This window comes from Corvus brachyrhynchos, unplaced genomic scaffold (genome assembly GCF_000691975.1).
Source record: "Corvus brachyrhynchos isolate BGI_N302 unplaced genomic scaffold, ASM69197v1 scaffold69, whole genome shotgun sequence".
NCBI lineage: Eukaryota > Metazoa > Chordata > Aves > Passeriformes > Corvidae > Corvus > Corvus brachyrhynchos.
The window spans coordinates 2,946,559-2,971,457 of record NW_008240228.1 but is presented as its reverse complement, the minus strand read 5'-3'; the positions used below and the strand labels follow the sequence as shown (position 1 = coordinate 2,971,457).

The 24,899-nt window shown below is 43.8% G+C and overlaps 1 long non-coding RNA gene across 3 annotated transcripts in view; it reads right to left on the bottom strand.

Moving 5' to 3' along the window:
* The window catches only part of LOC108449351, a 101,885-nt gene extending 76,986 nt beyond the window's left edge, over window positions 1–24,899 (bottom strand). For all 3 annotated transcript variants that reach the window (XR_001865517.1, XR_001865516.1, XR_001865515.1), the window contains exons 1-2: window positions 24,820–24,899; window positions 8,748–8,889 (exon numbers count right to left, since the gene is read on the bottom strand). This is a non-coding gene — a long non-coding RNA (uncharacterized LOC108449351). The remainder of the gene's footprint in view (window positions 1–8,747; window positions 8,890–24,819) is intronic.

Here is a 24,899-nt window from a genome sequence, read left to right as displayed (position 1 = left end):
GTGACAGCAATATGGATGTGCCTAAGGCCAAGTGCTCCCATGCTCCGATGGATCAGGGCCTAAATACACATGGACATTTCAAACAGAGGCATCTGTCAGCAAAAACTTCCTCTCCTCGGGAGGAGGCTTCTCTCACGGCTCCTGTGTGGGTGCTGGGGCACATAAATCCCCCAGACTTTGCTGTTCTGCCAGCAAGCAGGACAGGAGAGCAGTAAAAACCTGCCAGGTCAGTTAGAAACAAGCTGAGTGATAATGCTGCAACAGGGCCACCTGAAAATAAACAGGCCAACAATAAAAGATGCACAAGGGCCAAGTCAGAAGCCTGACTCTTTGGGTGGGTGCAGGTTTGTGTGCTGCAGTGGCTCTGGGACTGTGGATGCTCCCTCCTGCTTCCCTGCACACCTCCCTTTGTGCAAACCCAGGGCACTGGCAGAGCTGGGTACCCCATCACCTGCCGTGTAGCACACAAGTGGAGTTGAATATTTGGAAAAATAACACCAGAGCAAGGACCCTACATGATACCTTCAGCATGAGCCCTTTCCCTCTGTCCCCAGCATCGTTTCCCTTAGGGTGACAGCGGGCACCACTGATTACAAGGGTATGCCAGCCCACGTGTACCAAATGGGGACCCGTTAGGTTATTTTGGTGCTCTCCGGGGAGAAAGCGAGGGCACGCAAACATGGATAAATAACCGCTCCCGGTTCTGGGTCTCTTATATAAGGTGATGATTATAGAAACTACGGTGTATGAGGGGGTGGAAAGGGATGCAAAGATCAGAGTTTTTAAAGGAAAGTAGGTCTGGCTGTTGAGGGGGGAAATGGAAATTACCAGCCTTCCTTGAGGTTTGACAAAACCAAAGAAGGTGGTGCTGTATTGTACCGATTCCTTGGGCGCAGACAAGACACAAGCGTCCTGTGCTGGGGAAGAGCCACGCAAAGACTTTATATAGATCTTCTCTTCGGGATGAGCTGATGTATGGGACTGTCAGCTGAGCACAGTGCTGGGAATAAATGATTTAATAGCACAAATGGAGCTGGGAGAGCATTGTCCCAATGTAACCAACACTTCATGTTCCTTCGCAAGCACAAACGATATTTGAATTATCGCAGACATGTAGAAAGCAATTTTGTAGTCATCCTGACACTAATGTTGGTTGGTTGACTGGTTAGTGAAGAATTTTTCACTATATATTTTCCTTTCTTTTAATCTTCCTGAAAAATGCAGGACTTCTGATTACGATACTTTTTAATCCTAATCAGAAACGAAGCTGCTTACAAACTAGGTTTAGGCACCTTTAAATCCTTATCGTAGAGGGGCTGGGTTTGGGCTGTGTTAAGGCAGGCTGCTACTTTATTCATAACTGTTTGGAGAAAAATAGGGGAGGGTTTCATAAAGCACTAAACATTACACACAGCTATTTGCCATCTCCTCCTCTTTTAAATACAGAGTGTAACTCGCCAGTTCCCTATGCTGCAATTTATTTTCTTACAGCCAGGTTGTGAGAGCTGTGGGAATGGAAATGATCCATTGTTCTAATCTGTAATGAGAGTACCAAGCCCCCCTACGTCTTCAGCCTGATTGTGGCAGCAACATGTGCATTTACAGATTCATTGGTGAGTGTCTGGAGGTTACTCTTCACTGAGTGCTCTTTATGATCTGATCAGAGTCACACGCTAAAAAGTAGACATCTTGCAGCAATGTAATTCTGAGTTACGCTTCCTGAGCTGCGTTTCTCTCCCTGTTGGGTTTCTGATTGCTGTACCAGAAACAGCGTCACAACTTCTTTCATGAAGTAGGTTTTGGTACATGGTCACTGGGAAGTCTCCTTTGGAAAAATCGTTGTGCTAATGTAAGACACTGGCTTGAATCAGGGCTGTAACACAACAGGCTGGATCTAGGAAAATAATCAGTGTACCGCACAATAGGGATATTGCCAGGATGCCATTCAAACTTCGGTATCTCTCATTCCTAGCACGTATCCATGTTTGGCGTATACTCCACAGGTGAATTCACACAAGGACGCAATTCCTGCCCTGAGAATCCTCTTGCATGTTTTTGGTACATCCCTTCCTTTGGGCCAAGCCCGCTCTCACTGTAATTAGCAGGAGCTTGTGTTGCAGCTCTTGTGCGTAAGCCTTGCTCAGCCAAGCAGTCTCCCTGACCTCAGCGGGCCTCCTTGTGTGCCTAATTTAGGGCTGGAATTTGCCAGTGGGTCGGCACCCACCAGGATGCTGATAAAGTAAGACCTACTCAGTCTATAGACCTGCTATTTTAGATCACCCCAAAGACTGCCCCTGATGGGCACTGCCAGCGGGAGCCCACAACACAAACCAGCTCCAGATCTGCTGGATTGTCCCAGTTGTGTGGTGTGCCCCATTCCCTGGGCATTTAATGGGCCAAAGGGGCATTCATGCTTCTAGTGACAGCATATAATGACTGAGAGATGAACCTGTGTTTACGGCACATGTGTTTATGGCAAGAGGCAGGATTGATAAATGAGAAGCAGAAGTCTCTCTGGGGCACAGGCAGAGGTGCACTGACACTGGTCTTACAGGTTATGGGTTGCAAGGACCCTGACTGTCTCCCTTCCCTCCTGCAAGGCTGCAAAGGGAAGAGCTAAGGCAGCAAATCCTGCTCTTGTTTTGACTTCCTTCACGTGCCTGCTAAGGCGTTGCTACGTGAAAATCCTGGCAGGGGGTGGGAAATGCTGTGTCTCTTGGAGCTCAGTAAGTTCCTGTGTGTTTAGCAGTTGTGGCGTCCTTGTTTGCTCTTTCTTGCCAGGCGTGTGAATGGAGACCTTTGTACACCAGGACATGTGGTAGTGCCCAGGTACTCCTTGGATATAAAGGAATATTTGTGCAGTGGCAGCTGAGCCATGGAGATGGTAGAAGCAGGTGCCTTGTCTACATCTCATAGGAAAAAGGAGTATGTTTTATTGAATAAATCAAGGCTTTGTTAGCTAGGCCACCTTATTCCTGCAGGGAATCCGTAGGAAGGATTTATATTAAATGTTCTCTGATGATAATGATACTTTTAAAATAGAATTCAGAATATTATGCCACCTAAATCTTGATAGCCCATTCCTTCAGCTCAGAAATACTAATGCAAGGTGTATCTCATACTCCGTATTTCGTGGCTGTTCCAACTTCTTTTCTTTTTGAGCTATGTATTAAAGTGGAGTTAGAGGCTTTATCTCCACAGCTACACAGTCCCCCTCACAAGCCTCTCCAGACATGCAATTTAGCAAAAAAAAAGCTTGCTTTGTTCCTAAGCATTATATGGTGTAATCAGAAGAATGAATAGAGATGCCAGAAAGATTTATGACTTGATTTTTTTCAGAGATGGAGAGGACAACTAATACACAATATTGATTTCATGAGAAACTGGGGATCCTCAGATCAGAGAAGCATTTTTCTCAATATCCACTTCAGAAATATCACCCTAAATGAAGTGGGGTTTTTGAGAAACTAAAGGATTAATAGGAAAAATTTTCAAGATGGATTGCTTTTTTCTTTTTCAAAACATGAAGAAATGCTTCGATAATCTAGAATACAGTAGGATTTGGGATTCGTGGAAAGTCCTACCCAATGTTAATCCGTCTTTCAGAAAATGTGCCATAACCTCACTACCCCTGAAGCATCATTTCACTGAAAATGTTGCAAAAACCTTTGCTAGATTTCACCGACTTTTTTTTTTTTTTTAATCACCTAAAAGTGGAGCATTTATGGACACTCATAAAACAAACCAGAACACAGCATTTCAGTTGCAAATCAAACTTGTACCTGGTTTAAACTCTCTCTTTCAACAGTGCAACTGAATACAGTTTGGTCTTTCTAACTATCCTAAATTGAAATGCAACCACTTAGTGACATCTCTTTTTTTGGCTGGGTTTGTGATACTTCTTGAGATCAGCTTTTGGTTCCAAAGGGGTGGTGAGCTTCTCTGCTCTCACCCCTGAGATACTGAGCCTGAAGTCTAATTACGCTCTTTCCATCTTTCTTGGTTGTTCCCTGTTACACTGGTGACAAATTTAGCAAAAAACCTCCAGCTGTGCTGAGACTGTGGAAGGAGTTGAGGCTTGGAGTTAGATCTTGAATAGCATGTAACCTCTTATTTTCTACCCTGTCTGGCTCTGAATGGCAGCTATGCAAATTATATGCGTGAACTTTCTACTGTAGGTTGGTTTTATGGGGGCTTTCACTGCAGTAGATGAACTTTGAACAAATAATTTTAAGCTGGTAACTTTACTCAATGCAATTTTTTCTCCTTTTTTTTTTTTCCTCGTAAACCCAGCTTCTTTGTTGTCTCTTATAATTCAGCACTAGTTAAATACTGTTGGTTTCCTAGGGAAGATCTGCTATTGTTTAAATCAGAAAGGCAAATACAAATATAGTGCCATATCCTGTCTACCCAACGTGTGGGACGTGCAGATGAACAACTCGTCAAGCTTCAAATGCAACTTAGTCTCCCATTATTCTTTGAATTCCTGGAAAGAAAGATCTGCACAAGAATGGGGCTCTTAAAATCCCAGTCTGAAACCAGTTGCAATGAAAGTCAGCTACTGTTCTATAGCTCTGGACCTCTGCGCCTTCAGAAATTAAAAGCTCCAGTCCTACTGATTTTTTAAAATTAGTATTTATTAATAGTAAAAGCATGATTTCCATGTCAGAAGAGGGGTTCTTCCTAACGAAATCTTTCTTTTGATGCAACTCGAGGACTTGCCTGGATGCTGCCCAGAGCCACGGCAACACCATAGGATCCTATAGCATCTCCTGGTTTCTGGATCCAATTGAACCACTTGTTCTCTCCCTGGTTTGTGTGTCCTGCATACACCTTACCCAGCCTCATATCCCAAATCCTGGGGCACCCAGCACCAGAGAGTAAGCCAACACACCTTTGTCCCCCAGTCTAAGCACAACCATAATAATTTCTGTGGTTTATACCTACTTTCTAAAAATATAAATAACTGCTATCAGCTCCTGGGTCTACAGGACAGCACAGCAGAGTGCTAATGAGACCTGCGCCTTGCTACTAGCTCAGCCCTGCGTGGGCAAATAGGTGCTAAACTGAATTTTAATCTGCTGGCAATGAACATCGTATTATATAGCTGTGCCTAAGGGCTCAGCAGGTTTGTGCACCACACACAGTGTGTTCAGGTGGAAGCTGAGCTTGTGGGTGAGGATTTAAGAGAGAAAAGACAATTCTCAGCTTCTGTTCATTGCCAGCAATGCAATGGACACCGAAGCTCTTTTTCTCCACCATCTACATGTATACGTACTACCACTCTTCTTGCTGGGATGAGCACCAGCTGGAGGATATTTCTGTTTGGATGGAGAAGTGGAGAGAAAAAGAAAGAAAGGAAGTGCCAGCCCCCAAAATGTGCTTCGTAAAAATGTGCATACAGCACACACACCAGATGCTTGTACCACAAACTGGTGGTCCTGCCAGCTGTGCTTTGCCATCCCAATGATGTCAATTTGAAAGGAAGATGCAAGGGACACAAATTTTTCCTTTTGTTGCCTTTATCAGGCTTATTTTAATCTGCTTGCCTAAATTAGCCAAAGGTGTTGTTAGTCAGCAGCACAACCTCAATTTCTGTGAGCAGGGCTTTGGGGCTTTCTGTCCTTTATCTGAAGAAAGGCACATTAGCATGAGAGATACATGGAGTTTATTAGATACTGATACTTCATGGTTCTCTCCCAGCTCTATCAGTAATCCTGTCACCAGCTCCTGTCTCTCCCCTTGTTCTACAATTTCACACACTCCTGCTATTGTGTCTGCTGCATCTCTGATTCACAAAGCTTCTTCCTTCAACTTCAGATCACTTTTGCAGAGTAACTCCTGGTAAGGAAATCTTTTTAACCTATTTAATAAGACTGTGGCCAGTGCAAGTGTGGGGCAACTAATGTTTAAGGGGAAAGGAAAAAATAAAGTTTCAATATAAAGAGAACCCATCAAAGGTTCTTTAAAAGCAATTGCTAAAGATGTTGCACAACTGACTTACTGTACACTTCTGTGGTTTTTAAAATTGTCTTTTATGTTTTTCAACAATATTTCAATTAAAGCCTTTATTAGCAAGTCCCTCATTTAAAATGACTGCCACTTTTTATTATTTTCTACTTCATAATTTTTACAAGCGACTTTCTACAAATGTTTTGCTCTAAAAAGGTCATTCTGGAAGAAAGCAAGAAGGAAGTAACTGTTAAATCAGTCATGCAAAAGGTGTGATGTGAGACATAGCTTGTTGTAATGAATTTTGTTCACTAAGTGAGTCTAATTTCTGGTCACAGCAATTTTGGTGTATTGATTTCCAGCCCCACACTTGCCTGGTAAACAAGATCTCATCACAGGCCCTGGTTTGTGTCAGTAAGTCCTTTCTGCTCAGGCAAATCAACGATTTTAATCTCCAGGTCCTCACAGCTTTTGTGCTCGATTGCACGCAAGCCTCTAAATGCAGAGGCTCCAAGCTGCAGATGCAGGGCTGGGGAGGGCAGAGCCTGAAGGTGCTCACGTCCCCATTAACGCTTGGGAGCTGCTGGCTCCTTGTCCCAGGTGCCAGATGTTTGCAGCTGCACAGCGTCTCCCTTTGCACCTGGGCAGTGTCAGCCTGGGCTTGTGCCTGGGCTGTGGTACCAGGGGGCAGGAGAAAGGCTGGCTGCAGCAGCAGGGTGCTCAGGGCAGGCCAAGCTGTGTCCTAGTTCCCAGGCTGCTCCAAGGATGGCTCTCCTACCTCCAGCTTACTCTGTGCTCACACCTAGGCTGCTGGACTGATGAAGTTCTAGCCTTTGCTCTTTCACAACACTCTGAAGACTTTATATAATTTTCAGACATAGCAATCAAGCCACTGAGCAACTGGACTCAAAATTTTAAATTTAGATCTGATGGGGAAGCAAAATTCTGAATACAAACTGCCTGCCACTGCTTGGTTGCTTGTGGATTTAGATTGCTGTCTTTAGGTGTCTTTGCAGGTCACTCACAAATTAACATAAGCTATAAGAAAAACCTCCATACAACCTCAACAATAAGAATAAGCTCATGTTGTGCCCAGTTTAGCCCATCAGTGCTGCTGATTTACCATCTTGTGGACAGCTGTCCCAATGACTATACTGTGTGTACTGAGCCAGTACTGATGTCTCAGCTGTAAGTAACGCCCAGTAAGGGAGCACTGTATATATTTAAAGTGTGTAAGGACCCAGCAGATGTTGTGCCAAGATTAGCATATAACATTTTTGTGCCTATCTGAGATCTCCTCCTTGGAGGATTTGTTCTTGAGTGTTGTATAACACCTTTCCTTCAGCACTGACCTCTGAGATAATGTGCATCAGGAACGTCATATTGTCAAGAGAGCCAGGCAGCAGCTGGGGAGTTGGTACAAGGGCACATGAATAATGGCATTATTTCCAATCAGAAAATTGCTAAATTTAAGTCTGTTACTGAATCCAACAGAACACTGTGCAGCTTGGCACCTTATGCAGGGTGTGCACCTACATAAGATTATGTTCATAACAGGAATCAATAAGGTTCAAAGAAAAAGCTGGAAAAAATCTCCATGAGCATGTGGAAGGGAATACGAAATGTTTAGTCATATTTTTAGCTGATCTCTTGATTTCAAAGTTCTTTTTACTTCAAATATCCTTCCCTAACAAAGTGAAATAGTAAGCTACAACCTGAAAAAAACCCGCAGGGATGGGAAAAATTCATACCAGGTTGGAGCTGGGCTTGTCTTTAGCTGAGATGTTTCATGCAGGGAAAGGGGAGCTCCTTACACCTGCTAAAGCCATAGACCCGTAACAGAAAGGGACAGACGCAGTCCTTTATTTAAAACTAAGCCCTGTGAGGCTATTGCCATGGAGCAGTTGTGTGCAGCTGAACATAAAAGTCCTTAAAATAATCTTTCCTCACACAACTGCCACCAAAAGTACTGCCAACAGAGGTAACTGCTCTGCTGAGGGGAGATGGTTCCCTCTTCCAGCATCTGTGAGTAAATGTGGCATCACTGGGTCTGTTGTAAGCAAGCCTGTCAGTACCTGTAAGGTGACTGTCTGTGCCTTAGAACACAGAAGCAATAACCTGCAAAATTAAGACAGTGCAGATCCTAACATTTCCCAGGAGTGTCTGACTTTGCAGCTTTAGCAGTGCTGGTACAAGGCAGGGTTTTTTTTTTTTCTTTTATGGTAATATATTTGATTCAGCATTTACAATCAGGAAGTTCTAAAAGTAACAATGCTAATTCACTATCAGAAAAAAAAATTAAAACGGGGCTTTCCTATCCAAACAGCAGGAAGATGAGCCAAAACTAATAATGACGGTGGTGGTTTCTATCTTGTGTTTCTATGGTCAAAAACAGGAAGCTGTCTGACATTGATAAAACTGCTCTTGAAAAGTTGTCATCAAAGGTCTAAATTATTCATTTGAATGCATCGTTACTAAACGCATACTAAACAGGAGCCAGGCTCTTAAAAGACAAGCTAAAAAATACTGGGTTTGCATGTTTTCTCTTTGTTGATTTTTTCTACAATGGAGAGAGGAAGAGTAATGATGTGCTGGTTTTTACGCTGCATTAACTAATTATAGACATTAAAGGCGAAAAAACACCTATTATTTTATTTAAATCTTCCCCTAGCTGTTGTCACGGCTGACAAATCCACTTCTCTTTAAACACAGTTTTGCAAACTGCTCTTTCCTTGTACGAGCATGCTTCACAGGACAAAACCACCAGAAAATAATGAGTAATGGAATTCCCTTACCTGTCTAGGCCATGTGTTCTTGCAACTTCAAAGGTCACTGAGTTGAGAGATCCTCTGTGGGTGATGCTTTTATTTACTGTGAATGTAGTTTTCTCTCGCTCTCGTCCGCAAGCCCCTCTCCATCAGGCTTCTCCTGTGGCGTCTGCAAAACACAATGCATCCAGCGTGAGCACATGCTGTGTTGCAAAGGTAGAATCACATGGAATCACCTGGATTTTGTTAAAAGAGGAGTCCAAGTAGACTCACAGTGATAGAATGCTGCATGTGTGAATGTTTTCGCTTTCGTACTTTACACACTGTGCCAATATTGGGGGGTGGGAGGTGACAAGTAATATATTTTTCACTATCCCAACTGTTTCAGCTCTAAAGGGAAATCACGCAAAAAGCAGGCTAGCAGAAGTCACTCACTGCATGAAGGGTATGGAATAAATAATATAACATACTTAATTACAGCATCAAGAAAGGGCTTTTTATATACTAAAATCAAAAGAGGATTTGACCTCAGTCTAGGGTGATGAAACATGAGCGCAGATTTCACTAAATAACTGAGATCATCAATATGTGCCCATTTGTATGTTCTCAGGACAATTATGCCCTGATTCCTGCATGTGTATGCAGCTTTCCTGAGGCAGCAGGACAAGATGGCTGAGAGCAACAAGGTCACCCAAGGCAGCGAGGGAGGTGATCGCTCAGATTACAGGATTAAAACCTGACTGAGAGAAGGGTGACATCAACTATTTCCCAGTTCCCCTCTTCCTTTTCAAGTCCCAGAGGATGAGTTTCTTTCTAAGGGTCAAAGACACCCTAAGACCAGTTCAGACAAAACACCTAAGTCGACAGCTCACACAGCCTGGGGACTCATTTTTCCTTTTTGCAGAGTCGATGTGACCTTTTGCATCCATCACCTTGGGTAACGAAGGGCTGAGATTCACCCTGTAACTGAAGCACCCGACTGCTGGCAGCCTTTAGGACTAAAAGCAGGGAGCACGTACAGAAAGCTTCAATAAATGCAAACAGGCTGCTCTGCTCTGATGAGAAAAAGAAATCTCTGAAGTATTACTGCACCCGAGGTTCCTGAAAACGCTTCTTGAAACTATTTACTTGGGCAAGCATGTGGTTGCTTAAGTGAAGATGACACATCAAAGCCCAATTTTGTCAGTTCTTGACTTTTTAGTACCTAAGAACCCAGGATGAATTAATACTGTAGTAGAGGAATATGACTTCTGCAATTCTGTGTTTCATTATGTTAGCATAGCATTAAAAGGAATTATTTTCTGGTTTTGATTTTGGGTGTATTCCCTTGTTCCCATGTAAACGTGAGGCAGAATTGCACCATTTAATGGCTAAGAAAAGAAAGGCAACACCAGGAAAGCTGGTTTCTCACCTATGTCTGATTGCTTGGCGTTCTAAATTAATTATCCCTCTTAAGGGAAAATGGATGTTGAATAGGGGATAAAGCACGGATGTTGAAGCAGAGTATAAATAGGAAAAGGTTTTAGAGGGGGGAAAAAAAGGTGCACTTTGAGCTAGACAGACAGATTGGTAAGGCAGCATTGCTCTTGGATTTGGACTATCGGGATGAATTCAGCACTGAGATAATGGACATATCAGGGCTTGGGTGAGATGCCATGGGATAACCCTGCTGTGCAGCCCATGGGACTTCAGAGAGCAATATCCCATATGAACACATGTATGTGGTTAGACAGATCATTACTTTGATAATATTCTTGGACAGCTCTTTTGGCACTGTATTGCTCCTGTTTAATTTCAGTCAGCAGCAACCACTTAAAAAGTCTGTATAGTTCACCTGAACTGAATTAAAACAGGACTTTTTCGTTCTGGAAAAATAGTCTTTGTTTCTCTCTCAGTATCTCACTACTCAGAGCATCTGAATTGCCGCATGAGAAAAGAATCAGATGTGGGCCAAGCAATTAGCAGAGTTAAGCAACGCTGGATTCTTCAATTTATGGCTCCCCAGATATGATAAAAGGAGAGGGGAAGTCTCACAAACAGGGAAAAATGATTTTTTTTTTTTTTAGGCATGTGAAGTTTGGAAAAAAAAATCTTTTAAGGCTTAAAATAGTCCGAGAATATTGTACCACTGAGTTTCTTACTAACTTCTGAAGCAAGTAGAGTTTTCAAAACTGGGAAAGTTCACATTGTTTGTATGTGAATGTCTCCTTTCCTCTCTGTCTCTCCAATGTTTGCTAATCTACTACCCACCTTAAAGAAAGCTTCCTGTTCCTCCTTGGAATCTAAGCAGAAAATCAATTAACTATAGTATTAATGAGGCCTCATTACAGATTTTCCCCTGCCTGTTGTTGTCTTCACCTCCCTTTACTGCCATTACTTAACTAGGAATTCCGGGCATACGAAAAATCTTATCTATTCCTTTCTTTCACCAAACATTGCTGATTGGAGTTCCCACTTTTATGACTTCCCTGATAAACATAATTTTAGATTAGAGTGTTTGGAACAGGCCAGCTTAACTAGGAACTGCTGGGACAGAATTCCGTACTAGCACTGTCAGTGCTCATTAATGGTGTTTATTCAGGATTATTTGTGATGGAGATAAATTCTAGATTCAGGGGGTTCCTTCTTCCTTATTGGCATACAAAACATCTTCTGTGATATTCCTTCGTGGGATATGTGAAAAAGAATGAGGTTTCTCTCCTTAGTGTCTTATGAATCCAGCATAACTCGAAGTTGTCTCCTGGGGTCAGATATCCGAGCCACTCCTTTACTCCATCATGTGGTGGTACCACTTTGCCTTGAATGCCAGATTGGCAGCCTTGTGGCACCTGCTTGGGAGGGAGCTGGCCAAGGCTGCAGTCTGTTTCAGGCTGTCATTGATCAGCTGCAGCTGCATTACATTCTTGGTTCAGGAGGTACAAATCTTGCTGCTTGACCTCAGGTCTGGCATCTGGACAGTAAATTGTCTCCCACGTAGAAGATGGTATTGGGATGATTTGGGTTATCTATCCTCATATACAGGTCCCAGCCTGACTAATATGAATTATCCACACTTTATGCCTCTGGCAGTCTTTCTTCTGCTGAAGGCACAACCGAGTGCCAGAATATCTATACAGGTTGATCAATAAAGGCTTTTGGCACATGAACAGGCCCTGGACAAAGAAAGGAGAGTGTTTGTGCTCTAGGCAAAGCCATCCTCTTCCAAACTTTGTGCACACACCCAGGTCTTTGACTGGAAAATTGCTAAAGCCTGGACTAACAGGAGGTGTTAGCAGAGATTTGGACCCCCTGGAATAGCTGAAAGAAGCATGAAGAGGAGCATGGATGGGGAAGGAAGGGGGCAAAGGAATATGTACCAGTACATGAGGATTTCAGGTTGTTTCTTTAGGGAGGCCAGCCAAAGGAGGCAAGCCAAGCCAGCCTGCTCCTGCTACTGCTTCTGAACTGTGAGCTGAAAACCCATGGCATGGGTTTAGGCTGGAAAAGGGTGAAGGACTGAAGAAAACCTCAGTGTGAGCAGTATTGTTCTGGCTTTTTGGGACAGGGGCATCTTTCAAGGCTGTAATTCTGTCACTATTCAAGAACTGAAGCAGAAGGCAAGAAAACAGGGAAAGAAGGAAAATATCAGAGACCAGGGATGCTGGAGGAGGAGGAGAAGGCTGAAGTCTGATGCAGCAAGGCTGGGAATTGAGCTGGGAGAGCTCACCCTGGGCAGGAATTACAAGACATCCATGCATTTCCAGAGAACAAATAAACACAATTGCCACCACCCATGAATACCAGCACTTCTTTTCTTCCCCCATGGTATAAAGACCTTTTGCAACTCTTTAATTTAAACCAGTGAAATTGGAGCAACATAAAATTAATTTCTCTGGGTCCTGTTCTGTAAGCATCAATTATAATGTCTAATCTACATGAAGTGCTGCTAAGTTTAGTAACCAGCTCTTTATTATGCAGCACCCAAAAGCATTCAAATATATTCACATTAAGATGTAAGATCATACAAACATTAATTGTAGAAACATCCAAATGTTAACAGTTGGTTTTTTGCCTCCTAAGGCTATAAACAGCTATTTTGATTGGATTGCCATGTTCCTCTAAAATACACACTCTCAGAGAAAAATGTCTCAATCGGAGCTTTGACAGTGGGCACAAAGCAATGTACTGTCAGAAAACAGAGAAAGCTTAGAGGACTAGCCTTTATTTATGACAATGGCATTGGAAATCAAGGTTTGATGCTTGCTGTGGAAGAATTTCACTTGGTGGCAGAGGAAGGAGGGAGGCAGTGCTGTGAACATGTAAATCATTTATGCTCTCAATTAAAAATTTACTCAACACCTACAGTTTCTGCCTGAGTTATGGCTGGGAAAAAAACCCCTGAAAACTGCTGCCTCTATTCCAAGGTCATGTATCTTGTCATTTAAAGGAATATTCAATTTTGTCCTATATTTGACACTTTATTGGCCTCTCAATTGGTTTTGGAATAAAATTGTGTATTCTTCTGACTTCCTTTTCAGTTTTCTCTGCAGTCCAATGATTTTCTTTCCCCTATAGCAGATTATTGTGTACCTTTTTCTTCAGTATTACAATTTTTGGCATCTCTTATTTTTCACTGTGTGTTATCTTTCTTTCTTGTCATTATTTCTTCTTCTGTGTCCTTTCATTCCTCTGCTTGTGTTGATTTCTTTCCCACAAAAGTAATCTTTCCTGTCACAGCTCACTTGTTAGTCTCTCTTTTCATTCACTTTAATTCACATTCAATTCTCCTGACTCTATTTTCTTGCTTAGGTGCCTCAAAAGGACCACTAAAACAAATCATAACAACAACAAAAAAACCCCACTGTCCAGAAAATGAAAGGAATAATACGGTACATAAAGTCATGTCAGCAAGAATAAATAATTAAAAAAAAAAAGAAAAGGTGTGAACATGGAAGAAATAACCTAATCATTTACTTCAAGCAGTTTTGATTTTGTATGAAGGCAGAGCTGGCACATATTGTAATACATAATGTCATAAGGTACAGTGCACCTGGGCCAGGATCATGGCATATTGCAAAGGATTTTTTCAGAAGGCATTTTTTATCACTATCTCTTTTTCTTTTGATGATTTGACCTTTTAATGTCATGGCTAGTGAAGCTGCCTCTGTCTCTTCTTTTGTACCCTAAGGTTATGACCCTACGTCTCTTTTGCAATTTGGAGACAAGGGAAAAATCACATTACAAGAAACTATTATGCAAAGAGCACTAGGAAGAAGTAACGGGTTGTAACAGTATGGACCATACCTTGGCATAACTACAAACCTCACTCATCATTCAGGAATCATTTACTTTTCATAGTGTGCCTTCATCTATTAGTTAAAACTCATGTTGTAACCTAAAAACTTTAAAATTAAATAAACAACTAAATTACCCTTACAGTACTGGAATAGCTGAATTGCAAACAAACAAATGAGCAAAAAAAGACTCCAAAGCTTTCCAGATGGCTGGTTCCCACTGATGTACATTTTTTCTCTGGAGCTTCAAAACATGTTTAAATTATGAAATTTGGTGTGATTACAAGAACTTGGCAAGCACTCATTAAGGTTTTAGTCTGAGGAGTGATACTACAGAGCTGGAGAACAGAAGATGAGCAATTACGGAGCTGCATGGCTGTTCTTGTGTGTGCACAGCATTGCTAGTGTGGCTTGTAGAGCTCAGCTCTCTGGTTCCCAGGGTCTGACTTTTTCAAGTGCTGCCCTCCTGCTGCTTCCTTGGGCCAAATCCATCCTCAGTAGAGCTGGTGAAACTGGTGAAATTGCATTAATTTATTTGACTTCATTTGCTCAGAACTGCTTGCTTGGTATCCCCTGTGCTCTATCCCCAGCTTCTGCTGAGCCCTGATGACTTGGTACCTGTCTCTGCTCCTCACAGCCAGTGAGTGCCTGGTCTTGTGTCAGTGGTTGAATGTCAGACCCAGACCAGCAGGGCACCTGAGTCGTTTATTCAAAGGAGTGAGCTGGTTTTATCCACCTTTCCAAGGCACACTATTTCCTTACATGGTGGGACCTATCCCGTGTTGCCACATCAGCAACACACTTCATAAGGGTCTGCGTGTGACACCTCCTGGCCCCAGGGCCCGGTGCAGAGCAGCCTCAGTGTGCCGCCATGTGCTCCTTTGTTCTGCCATGTGCCTCTGCAGGCAGGTTTTACAGCTCACAACCCAACTCTACCTTATAATTCCCCATAATTCCCCCTTTTCTGTTTTATACAATTAAGAATTATGGTAGTTATCAAACAGATAAAACTTTCAGAAACAATGTAAAGTTGTCTAAAACTTTTACCATCACTCAGAGTCTGCAACTGCTGGAAGGTCTTGTTTCATAGTGAAGACTTAGAAAGTCTCTTCTAGGCAAGACTTTCAAGTTTACTTTGAAAGAAGGTCCAGCTTTTTTAAGATCAAATTAGCAAGTCAAAATGACTTGATTACACTTTTAGGGCAGAAACACCTGGGTCTGATGGTATAATTCCTTAGTCAGCCAGGGCTAGGGCTTGGCCAGAGCCTCAAGCCTTGGCTGAGAAGGTTTCTCTAAAATACCTACAAAATTGCTTTAAAACTTTATTGATATCATTCTGAATACAACTGAAAAATTAAGAACATATAAACTTCTTTACAGTCTTTTTGCTGGGGGCACACCCTATCTCTGCATCCCCCCCTTTTCTGTTTTAGCAATATGTAACACGAACATCTTTCAATTTACTAAATTCAGGAAAATGTGTAAGATAATACGCAGTTTTCTTACTATGAACAGTAAAATAATACATCTAATAAAACAACAAGCACTCACCGAGCAAAAATAAGCAAGGTAGTTATCTTCAACTGCTTAAATACTTCATTGTTTCACAGAATACATATAAATCTAGGTCTTGCAAAATCAAAATTATAGTAACATTAACTCTCTAAGTGGTTTCAGAAGGTTTCAAAAGGTAACAAGTCTAATTCCTGCTTAAAAAACTAGCTTACAGACTATAATTATTACAGGAGCATTTCTAACAAAAAACAATTAGAACAATGAGGGATCTAAATCTAGGCATTGGAAAATTACAATCAATGTGGCAACATTTTGAATAACGAAAACAGAGTTCTATGGACTAGCTGCAGGAACGACATGCCTAGCTTGCAGCCATTCTCACACAAGCTGGTGCAAATGCTGTATGCTGCAGCTTCCCCCAGCCTTCTGGGGAAGGGGCTATTGGTCCACTTAGTCTTTTTGTCTAGCACAGTATCAGCTCTCGAGAGTCCACAGTGAACGGGGGCCTTGGCTGTAACAGTGTGGGCCTCGCTGGCTCGCCTCTTATGCAGAGCCCCTCACAGCCTTCGCCATGAGCTGAGCGGAGCCACAGCCCCCCAGCTCTCAGTGCTGCTGATCCCGCCCATCCGCGGTGCGGGGGCCCCCCCCCAAATAGCCTCACATGCTCCCTGACTGCTGCATCTGCCGCCACGGCAGCACTCTCGCAGAAGGCAAATGGAGAGGGAACATGCTACCAGGAAGATCCCCCCGGCTCCAGCCACTCGCTGCGACCCAGCTCCAGCTGATGCTGCATGGTGCAGCCAGCACGAGCTTTTTCACGGTACTGTCCGGCTTCCCTCCAGGGTCAAATGGGTCGGGGCACGAGGGGCCATCTCTTCCCACAGCCCCAACAGACTTACTGTCACTCACTGGCAGCGCAGAAGGGCTCAGCACGGCTGCTGCGGTGGCACAAGCGGCTTTCTTTGTCCGGTCTCTGGGTGCCGCATGCACTGAGCGCCTTACACACAGCCCTGCATGGACACAAAAGCTTTGTCAGTGCTGCTTCTAAAGCATCCCATGTCCGAGGATCAAAAATATTGGTCTTATCTAAAGTTGAATCACAGTTCTTTGCACAGAACTACAGTCTGATCAAATCTGTAGACTCAGCTTTCCTGCCACGTTTCTTTAAAATCTGTTTTAACGTCTCTGGAACATTCTGTTCCTGGGATACTCTATCCCCTACGTCCCCCATGGCTCAACTTGTAGGGGATTATCGCTGGCCAGCGTTCCTGCTTCTTGCAGCAGCCCTTCAAGTCCTATGGGGCTCACCAAAGGACGCACAGGTAGGCGTATAATAAACCCCTCACACAGGGCACCATTTGTCAGCGGCTGAATCTCGGACCCAGACCGGCAGGGCACCTGAGTCGTTTATTCAAAGGAGTGAGCTGGTTTTATCCACCTTTCCAAGGCACACTATTTCCTTACATGGTGGGACCTATCCCGTGTGGCCACATCAGCAACACACTTCATAAGGGTCTGCGTGTGACACCTCCTGCCCCCAGGGCCCGGTGCAGAGCAGCCTCAGTGTGCCGCCATGTGCTCCTTTGTTCTACCATGTGCCTCTGCAGGCAGGTTTTACAGCTCACAACCCAACTCTACCTTATAATTCCCCATAGTCCTGCTGCTGCAAATCCCTTTGTGCTGCTGAGGCAGACCCACCGCTCCACAGGGAGAGCCCCTGCCTTTTCTGGGAGAGCAGAATGTGGGGAAAGGCTTGTGGGAGGCAGCAGTAGCAACAGATGATGGGAAAGAAAGTGAGGGGGAGTGGAGGATGACAGAAAAAGAAAGACAGGAACAGTGTATTTACTATCTGTTTTGAACAGTTCTGAGGCTGGCAGAGCTGAATTTTAATGAGTCTTTTCCACCCTCCAGCTTGGGGTCAAGCTGACAAAGCAGGATCAGACCTTGTGCCCCAAGTGCAAGGAAAACACACCCCAGTGGGGCAATGGTGGGGATGAAGACTGGTGAAGATTGTGCCTCTCCCAGCAATTTGAGAGAAGCGGGAACATCCCTTTACATGTCAGGTCCTCCTGGCAGCAATCACAAGAGCCTCTTTCCAGCTCCTTCAAGCCCATCCACTGCCAGCTCTTTAGGGCCAGAGGATAAAACCCTGTCACACAGCCTGAGGAGATATCCAGCACCTCCCTATTGCATGCCTGAACAAAGCTGTTAGGAAGGACACCACATTTTTTCTGATGCAGCTTGTTGTCCAGGTGATGTTTGAAGGATGTTCCTTACTAGCCTGACCCTAGAGACTGCTCCCCTCTTTATGGCAAGGGCAGGTTGGTCAATGATACCTCAAGATCCACGGGTATGGGCAGTATTAGTATAGAGAAGGGAGAGAGCAAAGAAACCCCAAACCAACCAAACCCAAACCCCAAACGTGGCTTTGTGGTAAAAAAAGTTACCCCGAAGTTATCAAGAACATTACCCCATTGTTGTGTATTGTGTGTTGCTGCAGTCATCCCCTGCTCAGCACCAGACAATAGACAATCTGAATAGACTCTGAATAGTCTCTGAATTATTCAGCTGTAGTTTAATTATTCAAGAAGAGGATGTGGCAACGTTTCATGTCAAAAGGAGGGAGGAGGAAGGTAACTGCAGTTCCCTGGCGCTAACCTGGTGGACCTTGTGTGATCCTCACCTCACTGGTCTCCAGGGTCTGGCTGCTTTGGCAGGGCACTGATGTTGCATTCGTGCTGCCTGACTAAGTGCGTGCCCTGCAGCAAGCAGGTACATAAGCATTCAAGTGACCAACCTGCTCTGTACCTATCAAAGTGTGGTTTGCTGTCTGCTCCTCAGATTTATTGCCAAAAGACAGTTCCTTTGGGGCTCAACCAGCTGCTGTCTTATGCATTTGTGGACTCCTGCCATGTGTCACTGTCAGTATATGAATTAAAAACAAATGCTGGAAGTACAGTGGAGAGATAAATAACAGCATAGCAGGAGGAGATGTGCTTAAGCCCACGCAGTGGACTTGGTGTGACTCCTTTCTAATAACTGACTGTCCATCAAGTCATGTAATAACCTGCAGACGGCTCAGCAGTGGGCGGCATTAATATCCTTGGGCCCCTCTGGCACACAAGTGCCATGCCCTGTCCTTCCACCCTCTCCTTTCACCAGCAGACAGCCTTGCCCCTCATTGCTGTCAGGTGAAGTGCACAACAGGAACTCACTGTCACACAAAACACAGCTGGCTTGCTCCCAGGGGGCTTGTCCCCCTCCCCTGGGTGGGGAGCAAAGACAGGAGAGTGCACCTGACTTTTTGCAATGGTATCAGAGCAGAAACATGACAAGTGGCAGAAGAATTGAAATATCACGGCTATTCAGACAGTGTGCTGATGTGATTTTTTTTGTTTGTTCACTGTTCTAACCAGAATCATGGTCTGACTACACACACTGCCACTTTCAAGGGCCATCTCTGATGCTGAAGCAGTATGGAAAGCCTTTGGGTACTACACATGCACTTTAACTTGCATGGTACAAATACAGACTCAGGTGACATTGAAATACTTACTGCACCTTAATAAGATAAATTGCATCATCCAACAACTCCAAGAAGTTTTGAGAAAGATAAAACAACCTGAGCCCTGGAAAAGGAAGAACAGGAACATGTCTGTAGGAGGGAAACACACAGAGTAATGTTATTGGTTAAATTACTTTTCCTAGAAGATCTAATGGAAAATACAGAGAAGCAGATACACAAAATGTGTACAGACATCTGGAAGGGACCTTCCACTGCAAGCACTGTGTCATACAATCCACGATAAAAACACAAACCCCATAAGCTGAAGAGTCCCTAGACTTCACTGTTTACATTGAAGGGCTAAGGCAAGAACTTGCTGCTGATGTTAGAGAGCACCTTTGGATTTCCCACTGAAATTCACTGATGGTGAATTTACCTCCATCATTATAAACAAATCACAAGTGGTTAGACACTAGGAAAATGGGTGTTGAAAAGCATCTGATGGGACTGAAAACAAAGGATTGTCAACTACTGAACTAAAAGTCACAGAAGAAGGTTGAGGGGTTGGACTGCTTTTGTCTTTTGCAACTTCTTTAAAGTCTTTCTCTAGACAGAAAAATCCTGAACTGAAAAATTCTTGCATTTTGCATTAATATTTAAAGCAGAGTACTTCTGAGTGAGTACAGATTTGTTACAGTTTATTATTAAGTTTTCCTTTACGATTTTCAAAGAGCATTTTTTACATAACCTGCTTGGCTTTCTATACATCATTTACAACACTGAGTGCTGTTGTTTCAGCCTGGTTGTGCCGATACTCTCATGATTTCCTTGCAGGCAATGCCAATCCCCTTCAGCTCTCCTGAACACTTAGACAAAAGTCAACTTGATTTGCACCCCTGCAGACACTCAGCTGAGGAGGGGGAGCAGAAGCAGGTTTGAGAGCTCAGCAGGCAGCCTGAGTCTCATTGGCCATGTAAATACATGGAGGGTGAGACTGGAGGTGAAATGCACTCTCCACACACTGGGTGAGTGAGGCTTTGTTCTTCTACAGACAGGAATGAGGAACGTAGGCACGTCAGGCAGCAAGAGATCTTGTTCAGGTCATGGAAGATGGGGACAGGGATGCTGATGAAGGACAGAGCCCCTTGTCTTGCACACATAAACCCCATAAACAGTGACTGGCTCCTTGGCTGAAAAGTTGAATAGTACCGTGCTATTTTTGCTATGGATGCCATTTCTTTGGAAGGTGGAGATACTGGTACCTTAAAAGACAAAAAAGTATTGTTCAATGCTAAATTTAATTTCTTGTCATTAAACCAGGCAAAGAAACTGAACCTTTTTTTTCCCCTCTAACATCCAAACGGAAAAACACAATCTTATTAGCACAGCATTACCCTGAAAGCTCTGTTTTCCTCCCTGCTGCATTATGCAGCTTCTGGAGGAACTCTTCTCAAGCCTTGTGCTTCTGTGGTGCTGCATTCAGAAGACCTGGAGCACAAGCCTGAAGATAAATATATCCCAGCATAACAAAGAGACTAATTAGCATCCTGAATAGATCCACTATGGCACTCTTGATTAGTAATAGTCACTCCTTTTAATAAGAAAGACCTCAAAAATAATAATTGCTATGTCTGTCATTAATATTATATTGCGGGCAGAGGAAAAACATTCCCTTTGCTCCCACTCATTCCTATTATATCAATCACTGTATGTGTAGCTCCCTGAAAAGCCTAGGAGGAATCTAACAGTCTTTTTGAAAGATGATCACAGATCATTTTATTTTATAATGAATCAAAGATCTGATACTGGAGGTAATTTTGCTTCTTCAGAGAGCTGGCCTTCAGTAAGGTAACCTCAGCTTTTCCTAAATCAAAGCATTTGATGGGATTTGGGTGCACAAAACAAAGGCATCACAGCTGATACAAATGATTGGGACCATGAAGGTCTGGAACAGGATGGTATTTACAGGTGTGGAAAATTAAAAACCCCGGGCAAAAAACCTACTAAAAAGGACAGCTTCAAGACTAACATCTCTTTCATTTTGCTGTGCCCTGCCTAACCAAAATATTTGTGTAGCTGAACATTTTGCAAGGGAGAGCTGGTAGAGAAATCTACAGTTAAAACTGCCAAGACATCCAGTATTTTGCCAAAATTTTAACTACCAGACTAAAATATTCCAAGCTTGCTGTCTGCCTCAAGCTGCAACAAAATAGCCCAGCAATGTCCCCAAAACAGTTATGAAAAAAACCAGAAGTATTTTTTATCAAAATTATTTACCCCAGCTCTTTTTTTAGAAGTAGACCTGAAATTAAATGTCTGTCTACTTCAGTCTGCAATTTGCCCCTTGAGTGACCATTTGACTGCCTTTTTGTATTGCAGATACTCAGACCTGGCTGCAGTGTGAGACCTGGAAAATCACTGCTCTAAGTGGATGCTTTGCTATCGACTCTGCTGAGCCCAGTGTTTTCCCCATCAATACCAACCGCAGCACCATTAGTTGCAGATGATAACACATCCAGCAGAGCCTTGTGGCAGCAGGGACAGCAGCCAAGCTCTCCCTGGGGAGAGTGTGGATGTAAGTCCATGTAGCTACATGCACTGGAGCTGCTGTGTACAGCACCTGGCCCAGGTTAATAAGCCACACTTACAATGTGTATAACGCACGTGAAACTTACCTTAGTATTCAATGTCAACATATTTAACTAGAACCATCCGTGGTGAGAAAAAAAAAATCAATGGCCTGACCAAGAGGTGGCATAAATCAGTGAGAAGCACACACAGGTTATATCAACAGAGAATCTGTCAGAGATTGTCTGTGAACTAATGGCATAGAACCACAGCTTCAACATTCTCACTGAATTTTGCAGGTTCAGACCCCAATACCTACCATGTTTCTGTGCCTATTGCCTGCTTTCAATCACTGCACATGCTGATGTCCAAGGAGAATTTTGCCTTACACAGCCCGAAAATAGACCACTGAGAATAAACTCCTTTGGGTGGATATTCTAAGACCTAGTGGGGCTGTGATTATAAAATGTCCTGCACCCTTGTATCAGAGAAGAAAAAACATGGGAAAATCGTATTACTTTACCAAAATTTCAATGTCTTTGGAAAAATATTTTTCACTCTGAATATGCTGCAGCTTGAGTGGGTTCCTGTGAAGGCAGCTCCAGTTTGTTGCTGACTATCTTCAGGTGAGGTGGCACTCTACCTCTACGAGAGGCAACCATTTAAAATGCACCAGGTTTCAGCCGATCGCTGCAGAGGTTAGGATTGTTCTGCTGTGTTTCCTGGGTCATACTGTTTTCACCTGACATGAACTGTTGGCACTAGTCACAATGCTCTCCATGCTAAGCCATGAGGGTGAAATCTTTAGCATTTGCATACGTTTGTATTTACTGCTCCTAAAGCTATAACTACCAAATGTCTTGTTGGAAGAAAATGAAACAGGACTGCTGCATGTTGTCCACAGCAAGGCAGCAAGTCAACCTAAGAAGTAGCTGGAAAATAGGAGGTTCTTGGATTCACTCCTTCCTTATCCTAACAAGCTAAGTCACACTGACTGCTGAAGTCAGGACGGAATCAGTGGAGAAACAAAGATCAAATTGTTGTCAACAGTTATGCTGTGTTTAGAAGGCCAAACAGTATAAAGAGTCGTACCAGAACAAAATTCACCGAACTGGGAATTAATCTTGATATGGGGCCTGACCCAGCCTTTTACAACTGTGTGGGGAGTTTCAGACCCTTTGTATGGCCCTACTTTCCATGACTTTGAACACCTTCTAGGGTGAAGTACCCTTGCTGTTAAAACTGACAGTGTCAGTAGCTCTGTTTCCTCGCAAACCCAGGGTCCTGACACGGGTTCCTTCGATGACTGCCCTTCTTTCAGTGAACAAGCCAGGTCAGGGAGTGACAGCGGAAGGGGAAGGACTGTCTGCGAAAGAACAAAGAGCAGCTTTTTCTAAAGAAACTATACTTCCACTAATTCTGAGATGCCAATATTTGCCTGCATTTCATGCAGTTACCCAAACATTTCAGGTCCCTACATTTTGCTAAAACTGTTTTAAGAACAATAATGAAGATAATAGGCCTAGCTTTACCCTGGAATAAAATCTCCTTGCACAGGCACGCAGCCATGACCTACAGTCATGTAGAAGCCATTTTTGGTGAAAGGAGATAAGAAACCATGGGAAAAGCCAGATAGAGTTATGGACCAGAATAACAATGTCAGTGCTTACAGACTCTGCAAGCTCTAGATGTCTGAAGAGAAACCACACAGGGATTCCTAAGGAGAATCCAATACTGTTTGCTAGCGAGTAACTGATTATGCCTCACTGGAATTAAATATTTTTTTGTTACTACTTATATAATAATTTACTTAATTTACATACAGCCCAATGGCAAAAAGAAAAAACAAATTAAAGGAAAAGAAAGCAATGAAAAGGACGTGGAACACTTCATTTGTGTACCCACAAATGTATCCATCTCCCATTCATTTAGAAACAAACACTTTGGAACCACAAACAAAAAGCTCTCCACTAACCCCCCTCCATCTGACATTCAAGCTGATACCCTCCATCTTTAATGGCTATAATTGCTGCTCCCATATCCTGTTAACTAGATCCCTTTGGCCCTGCCAGCAATACTGGCCTTCATCCAGCTCACGTGCTTCTCATGCAGGTTCCTTTGTTATTTCCTTCCTTCACCTCCTTTGGCGTGATACGCCCACCCTAGCCTTCGCTGCAGCTTTGCTGCACTTCATGGATTTCTAAAGCCCTGCCACCGTGCCCATGAGAAATTTCTACCTGAGGAGACATAAGCAAACACAAACATCTGCTTAACACAGCACTTGCCTCGGCACAGGAACCCCTCAGACTGCAGGTCTGCTCTGCTGACAGGCTGTCCCTTGAATCACGTGTCATCCTTGCTGTTGTTCTCAGTCCCCATTTGCTTATTTCTTTGATAGAAGCATGGTGGCAGCTCTTGAAGGCAGAATATTTTTTTTAATCACATCCTAGTACTGGTTTCGGGATGGGGGCTCTCATTCCAAGCCTGGATTTGTGCAGTTTATGGTATAGGATAATATAGCCTGAGATCTTGGCTACTGCATTACTGGCTCGAGTAGTTCATGGCAATGCAGTGCCCTTTTTATGACCAGCAAAACTGTTTCAGATTTTCTTCCCCTCTTTCCTCAACTCACTCTGGATAAGTTTTTATCTGTAGCTTGCTGCCTGTCTCGACACCAGCTCCGGTGTCCCCTCGGAGCGGTCCCAAGTGTCCAAACTCCGCAGTTCACTAACAAAGTCCAAGAGGGCGGGCTGCAGGTGAACAGGGATGAGGAACCTGCTTCGGCTGTAAAGCTCAGCACTTCGGGTTTGTGGGCGTTTCACGTTTGTTTCTTAACGCGGGGGAAAACATATCTCGTGAAATCATTAGGAGAGGGGGAAAGCTGAGACCGGGCACATGGTGGCAGAAACAGGGGAGCACAGGGAGGGCACAAGGCACAAGGGCAGTCATGGCAGTGGTTTGTAGACAGTCATGAGCTGTGAAAGGGCTGGTCAGGGGATATCGGGAGAGGGAATCCCGCGCTCCAGACCGCCCGTGCTTCCTGTGCGCTGAGCTCCTCCACAGCTCACTCCAAATAAAACTCAAGGAGTCCAACTGTCATTTTGAGACGAAAACTGCGAGACTTTGGGAACCCTCCAGCGGCCTCCGCAACAACCCCTTTCTCCCGTCGGCTGCGTGAAAAGCAGCAGGCCTGGCGGGAGCCCGGGAGCACACGGGGGAAGGGGGATTTCCTCCTCACCCTTTTCCAATACGTGCAGTAAACAGAGGCGCGCCGGCGCGGGCATCCTCCGGGGGCACGTGTGCGGTACCTGCGGGTGC